The sequence below is a fragment of the Triticum dicoccoides genome, unplaced genomic scaffold (genome assembly GCF_002162155.2).
Source record: "Triticum dicoccoides isolate Atlit2015 ecotype Zavitan unplaced genomic scaffold, WEW_v2.0 scaffold26862, whole genome shotgun sequence".
In the NCBI taxonomy this organism is placed as follows: Eukaryota; Viridiplantae; Streptophyta; class Magnoliopsida; order Poales; family Poaceae; genus Triticum; species Triticum dicoccoides.
The window spans coordinates 33,867-41,733 of NW_021258770.1; the positions used below are offsets into that span (position 1 = coordinate 33,867).

The 7,867-nt window shown below is 45.6% G+C and overlaps 2 non-coding genes across 2 annotated transcripts; both read right to left on the reverse strand.

Annotated features, from left to right (window-relative positions):
• Positions 1 to 107: 107 nt before the first annotated feature.
• Positions 108 to 226, reverse strand: LOC119345696. Its single transcript, XR_005167144.1, has one exon. It is a non-coding gene; the product is annotated as a 5S ribosomal RNA (ribosomal RNA).
• A 7,228-nt stretch (positions 227 to 7,454) lies between these two features.
• LOC119345689 lies at positions 7,455 to 7,571 on the reverse strand. Its single transcript, XR_005167141.1, has one exon. It is a non-coding gene; the product is annotated as a 5S ribosomal RNA (ribosomal RNA).
• Positions 7,572 to 7,867: the final 296 nt, after the last annotated feature.

The window sequence follows — 7,867 nt, forward strand, 5'->3', positions numbered from 1 at the left end:
CCAACGAGCTAAAACTTACCGCAAACATGCAAAATAATAAAACATGGTAAATATATGTCGCGGCCGTGAGTTTTCTTTTGCACGCCGCTGAAAAGAAAATTAAAAAGGGAATGCAACACGAGGACTTCCCAGGAGGTCACCCATCCTAGTACTACTCTCGCCCGAGCATGCTTAACTTCAGAGTTCTGATGGGATCCGGTGCTTTAGTGCTGGTATGATCGCATCCGACATGTAACCCCCGTCTTTGTCCCTTATGCTTGCCCCTCCCAGCTCCACTACAAAGACGATTGTACTTTGCTTTGCCCGCCTCTACTAGACTAGCTTGTTAATCAAAGATGGTTATGTTTCCTAACCATGGACAAAGAGTTGTCATTTGATTAACAGGATCACATCATTAGTTGAATGATCTGATTGACATGACCCATTCCATTAGCTTAGCACCCGATCATTTAGTATGTTGCTATGTCTTTCTTCATGACTTATACATGTTCCTATGACTATGAGATTATGCAACTCCCGTTTGCCGGAGGAACACTTTGTGTGCTACCAAACATCACAACGTAACTGGGTGATTATAAAGGAGCTCTACAGGTGTCTCCAAAGGTACATGTTGGCTTGGCGTATTTCGAGATTAGGATTTGTCACTCCGATTGTCGGAGAGGTATCTCTGGGCCCTCTTGGTAATGCACATCACATAAGCCTTGCAAGCATTGCGACTAATGAGTTAGTTGCGGGATGATGGATTACGGAACGAGTAAAGAGACTTGCCGGTAACGAGATTGAACTAGGTATAGGATACCGATGATCGAATCTCGGGCAAGTAACATACCGATGACAAAGGGAACAATGTATGTTGTTATGCGGTCTGACCGATAAAAGATCTTCGTAGAATATGTAGGAGCCAATATGAACATCCAGGTTCCGCTATTGGTTATTGACCGGAGACGCGTCTCCGTCATGTCTACATTGTTCTCGAACCCGTAGGGTCCGCACGCTTAAGGTTACGATGACAGTTATATTATGAGTTTATGCATTTAGATGTACCGAAGTTTGTTCGGAGTCCCGGATGTGATCACGGACATGACGAGGAGTCTCGAAATGGTCGAGACATAAATATTGATATATTGGAAGCCTATATTTGGATATCAGAAGTGTTCCGGGTGAAATCGGGATTTTTCCGGAGTACCGGGAGGTTACTGGAACCCCCCGGGAGGTATATGGGCCTTAGTGGGCCTTAGTAGAAGAAGAGTAGAGGCGGCCAGGGTTGGGCCGCGCGCCCCTCCACCCCTAGTCCGAATAGGACAAGGAGAGAGGGGGACGGCGCCCCCCTCCTTCTCTCTCTCTTTTCCCACCTCACGAATCCTATTCCAACTAGGAAAAGGGGGGGAGTCCTACTCCCGGAGGGAGTAGGACTCCTCCTGGCGCGCCCTATGATGGCCGGCCGGCCTACCCCTCTTGAACCTTTATATACGGAGGCAGGGGCACCCCATAGAGACACAAGTTGATCCACGTGATCATATTCTTAGCCGTGTGCGGTGCCCCCTTCCACCATAGTCCTCGATAATATTGTAGCGGTGCTTAGGCGAAGCGCTACGACGGTAGTACATTAAGATTGTCACCACGCCATCGTGCTGACGGAACTCTTCCCCGACACTTTGCTGGATCGGAGTCCAGGGATCGTCATCGAGCTGAACGTGTGCTAGAACTCGGAGGTGCCGTAGTTTCGGTGCTTGATCGGTCGGGCCGTGGAGACGTACGACTACATCAACCAAACGCTTCCGTTGTCGATCTACAAGGGTACGTAGATCATACTCTCCCCTCTCGTTGCTATGCATCACCATGATCTTGCATGTGCATAGGAATTTTTTTGAAATTACTACGTTCCCCAACAAGTAGTACATCAAGATCGTCACGACGCCGTCGTGCTGACGGAACTCTTCCCCGACACTTTGCTGGATCGGAGTCCGGGGATCGTCATCGAGCTGAACGTGTGCTAGAACTCGGAGGTGCCATAGTTTCGGTGCTTGATCAGTCGGGCCGTGAAGACGTACGACTACATCAACCAAGTTAACGCTTCCGTTGTCGATCTACAAGGGTACGTAGATCACACTCTCCCCTCTCGTTGCTATGCATCACCATGATCTTGCGTGTGCGTAGGAAATTTTTTGAAATTACTACGTTCCCCAACAGTGGTATCAGAGCCAGGTTTTATATGTTGATGTTATATGCACGATTAGAACACAAGTGAGTTGTGGGCGATATAAGTCATACTGCTTACCAGCATGTCATACTTTGGTTCGGCGGTATTGTTGGACGAAGCGGCCAGGACCGACATTACGCGTACGCTTACGCGAGACCGGTTCTCCCGATGTGCTTTGCACATAGGTGGCTTGCGGGTGACAGTTTCTCCAACTTTAGTTGAACCGAGTGTGGCTACACCCGGTCCTTGTGAAGGTTAAAACAGCACCAACTTGACAAACTATCATTGTGGTTTTGATGCGTAGGTAAGATTGGTTCTTGCTTAAGCCCGTAGCAGCCACGTAAAACATGCAACAACAAAGTAGAGGACGTCTAACTTGTTTTTGCAGGGCATGTTGTGATGTGATATGGTCAAGACATGATGCTAAATTTTATTATATGAGATGATCATGTTTTGTAACCGAGTTATCGGCAACTGGCAGGAGCCATATGGTTGTCGCTTTATTGTATGCAATGCAATCGTGTTGTAATGCTTTTCTTTATCACTAAGCGGTAATGATAGTCGTGGAAGCATAAGATTGGCGAGACGACAACGATGCTACGATGGAGATCAAGGTGTCGCGCTGGTGATGATGGTGATCATGATGGTGCTTCGGAGATGGAGATCACAAGCACAAAGATGATGATGGCCATATCATATCACTTATATTGATTGCATGTGATGTTTATCTTTTATGCATCTTATCTTGCTTTGATTGACGGTAACATTATAAGATGATATCTCACTAATTATCAAGAAGTGTTCTCCCTGAGTATGCACCGTTGCGAAAGTTCTTCGTGCTGAGACACCACGTGATGATCGGGTGTGATAGGCTCTACGTTCAAATACAACGGGTGCAAAACAGTTGCACACGCGGAATACTCAGGTTATACTTGACGAGCCAAGCATATACAGATATGGCCTCAGAACACGAGACCGAAAGGTCGAGCGTTAATCATATACTAGATATGATCAACATAGTGATGTTCACCAATGAAACTACTCCATCTCACGTGATGATCGGACATGGTTTAGTTGATTTGGATCACGTAATCACTTAGAGGATTAGAGGGATGTCTATCTAAGTGGGAGTTCTTTAAGTAATATGATTAATTGAACCTAAATTTATCATGAACTTAGTACCTGATAGTATCTTGCTTATTTATGTATGATTGTAGATAAATGGCCCGTGCTGTTGTTCCATTGAATTTTAATGCGTTCCTTGAGAAAGCAAAGTTGAAAGATGATGGTAGCAATTACACGGACTGGGTCCGTAACTTGAGGATTATCCTCATTGCTGCACAGAAGAATTACGTCCTGGAAGCACTGCTGGGTGCCAGGCCTGCTGCTGGAGCAACACCAGATGTTGTGAATGTCTGGCAGAGCAAAGCTGATGACTACTCGATAGTTCAGTGTGCCATGCTTTACGGCTTAGAACCGGGACTTCAACGATGTTTTGAACGTCATGGAGCATATGAGATGTTCCAGGATTTGAAGTTAATGTTTCAAGCAAATGCCCGGATTGAGAGATATGAAGTCTCCAATAAGTTCTATAGCTCCAAGATGGAGGAGAATAGTTCTGTCAGTGAGCATATACTCAAAATGTCTGGGTATAATAATCACTTGATTCAAATGGGAGTTAATCTTCCAGATGATTGCGTCATTGACAGAATTCTCCAATCACTGCCACCAAGCTACAAGAGCTTCGTGATGAACTATAATATGCAAGGGATGAATAAGACTATTCCCGAGCTCTTCGCAATGCTGAAAGCTACGGAGGTAGAAATCAAAAAGGAGCATCAAGTGTTGATGGTCAACAAGACCACTAGTTTCAAGAAAAAGGGAAAAGGGAAGAAGAAGGGGAACTTCAAGAAGAACAACAAGCAAGTTGCTGCTCAAGAGAAGAAACCCAAGTCTAGACCTAAGCCTGAAACTGAGTGCTTCTACTGCAAGCAGACTGGTCACTGGAAGCGGAACTGCCCCAAGTATTTGGCGGATAAGAAGGATGGCAAGGTGAACAAAGGTATATGTGATATAAATGTTATTGATGTGTACCTTACTAATGCTCGCAGTAGCACCTGGGTATTTGATACTGGTTCTGTTGCTAATATTTGCAACTCGAAACATGGACTACAAATTAAGCGAAGATTGGCTAAGGACGAGGTGACGATGCGCGTGGGAAACGGTTCCAAAGTCGATGTGATCGCGGTCGGCACGCTACCTCTACATCTACCTTCGGGATTAATATTAGACCTAAATAATTGTTATTTGGTGCCAGCGTTAAGCATGAACATTATATCTGGATCTTGTTTGATGCGAGACGGTTATTCATTTAAATCAGAGAATAATGGTTGTTCTATTTATGTGAGTAATATCTTTTATGGTCATGCACCCTTGAAGAGTGGTCTATTCTTATTGAATCTCGATAGTAGTAACACACATATTCATAATGTTGAAGCCAAAAGATGCAGAGTTGATAAAGATAGTGCAACTTATTTATGGCACTGCCGTTTAGGTCATATCGGTGTAAAGCGCATGAAGAAACTCCATACTGATGGACTTTTGGAACCACTTGATTATGAATCACTTGGTACTTGCGAACCGTGCCTCATGGGCAAGATGACTAAAACGCCGTTCTCCGGTAATATGGAGAGAGCAACAGATTTGTTGGAAATCATACATACTGATGTATGTGGTCCGATGAATATTGAGGCTCGTGGTGGATATCGTTATTTTCTCACCTTCACAGATGACTTAAGCAGATATGGATATATCTACTTAATGAAACATAAGTCTGAAATGTTTGAAAAGTTCAAAGAATTTCAGAGTGAAGTTGAAAATCATTGTAACAAAAAAATAAAGTTTCTATGATCTGATCATGGAGGAGAATATTTGAGTTACGAGTTTGGTGTACATTTGAAACAATGCGGAATAGTTTCGCAACTCACGCCACTCGGAACACCACAGCGTAATGGTGTGTCCAAACGTCGTAATCGTACTTTACTAGATATGGTGCGATCTATGATGTCTCTTACTGATTTACCGCTATAGTTTTGGGGTTATGCTTTGGAGACGGCCGCATTCACGTTAAATAGGGCACCATCAAAATCCGTTGAGACGACGCCATATGAACTATGGTTTGGCAAGAAACCAAAGTTGTCGTTTCTGAAAGTTTGGGGCTGCGATGCTTATGTGAAAAGGCTTCAACCTGATAAGCTCGAACCCAAATCGGAGAAATGTGTCTTCATAGGATATCCAAAGGAGACTATTGGATACACCTTCTATCACAGATCCGAAGGCAAGATTTTTGTTGCTAAGTTCAGAAACTTTCTGGAGAAGGAGTTTCTCTCGAAAGAAGTGAGTGGGAGGAAAGTAGAACTTGACGAGGTAAGTGTACCTGCTCCCTTATTGGAAAGTAGTGCATCACAGAAAACTGTTTCTGTGACACCTACACCAATTAGTGAGGAAGCTAATGATAATGATCATGAAACTTTAGAACAAGATACTACTGAACCTCGTAGATCAACCGGAGTGAGATCCGCGCCAAAGTGGTACGGTAATCCAGTTCTGGAAGTCATGCTACTAGATCATGATGAACCTACGAACTATGAAGAAGCGATAGTAAGCCCAGATTCCGCAAAATGGCTTGAAGCCATGAAATCTGAGATGGGATCCATGTATGAGAACAAAGTGTGGACTTTGGTTGACTTGCCCAATGATCGGCAAGCAATTGAGAATAAATGGATCCTCAAGAAGAAGACTGACGCCGACGGTAATATTACTGTCTACAAAGCTCGACTTGTCGCAAAAGGTATCTCTGGGCCCTCTCGGTAATGCACATCACTGAAGCCTTGCAAGCATTGCAACTAATGAGTTAGTTGCGGGATGATGTATTACGGAACGAGTAAAGAGACTTGCCGGTAACGAGATTGAACTAGGTATGGGATACCAATGATCGAATCTCGGGCAAGTAACATACCGATGACAAAGGGAACAACGTATGTTGTTATGCAGTCTGACTGATAAAAGATCTTCGTACAATATGTAGGAGCCAATATGAGCATCCAGGTTCCGCTATTGGTTATTGACCGGAGACGTGTCTCGGTCATCTATACATTGTTCTCGAACCCGTAGGGTCCGCACGCTTAAGGTTACGATGACAGTTATATTATGAGTTTATGCATTTTGATGTACCGAAGGTTGTTCGGAGTCCCGGATGTGATCACGGACATGACGAGGAGTCTTGAAATGGTCGAGACATAAAGATTGATATATTAGAAGCCTATGTTTGGATATCGGAAGTGTTCCGGGTGAAATCGGGATTTTACCGGAGTACGGGAGGTTACCGGAACCCCCCGGGAGGTATATGGGCCTTAGTGGGCCTTAGTGGAAGAGAGGAGAGGTGGCCAAAGATGGGCCGCACGCCCCTCCCCACCTTGGTCCGAATAGGACAAGGAGAGGGGGCCGGCCCCCCTCCCCCCTCCCTCTCCTCTTTTCCCCCCTCCGCGAAACCTATTCCAACTAGGAAAGGGGGGGAGTCCTACTCCCGGAGGGAGTAGGACTCCTCCTGGCGCGCCTCTCCTGGCCGGCCGCACTCCCCCCCCCCTTGAACCTTTATATACGGAGGCAGGGGCACCCCCTAGAGACATAAGTTGATCCACGTGATCATATTCTTAGCCGTGCGCGGTGCCCCCTTCCACCATAGTCCTCGATAATATTGTAGCGGTGCTTAGGCGAAGCCCTGCGACAGTAGTACATCAAGATCGTCACCACGCTGTCGTGCTGATGGAACTCTTCCCCGACACTTTGCTGGATCGGAGTCCGGGGATCGTCATCGAGCTGAACGTGTGCTAGAACTCGGAGGTGCCGTAGTTTCGGTGCTTGATCGGTCGGGCCGTGAAGACGTACGACTACATCAACCAAGTTAACGCTTCCGTTGTCGATCTACAAGGGTACGTAGATCACACTCTCCCCTCTCGTTGCTATGCATCACCATGATCTTGCGTGTGCGTAGGAATTTTTTTGAAATTATTACGTTCCCCAACACCAGCTCCACTACAAAGACGATTGTACTTTGCTTTGCCCGCCGCTACACGCGTGAATAATGACCAACGAGCTAAAACTTAACGCAAACATGCAAAATAATAAAATGTGGTAGATATATGTCGCGCCCGTGCGTTTTCTTTTGCACGCCGCGCAGAAAAAAATTAAAAAGGGAATGCAACACAAGGACTTCCCAGGAGGTCACCCCCTAGTACTACTCTCGCCCAAGCACGCTCAACTTTGTAGTTCTGATGGGATCCGGTGTTTTCGTGCTGGTATGATCGCATCCGCCATGTTACCCCCGTCTTCGTCCCTTATGCTTGCTCCTCCCAGCTCCACTATAAAGATGATTGTACTTTGCTTTGCCCGCCGCTACATGCGTGAATAATGACAAACGAGCTAAAACTTACAGCAAACGTGTAAAATAATAAAATGTGGTAAATACATGTCGCGGCCGTGAGTTTTCTTTTGCACGCCGCGCAAAAAAATAAATTTAAAAGGGAATGCAACACAAGGACTTCCAGGAGGTCACCCATCCTAGTACTACTCTCGCCCAAGCACACTTAACTTCGGAGTTCTGATGGG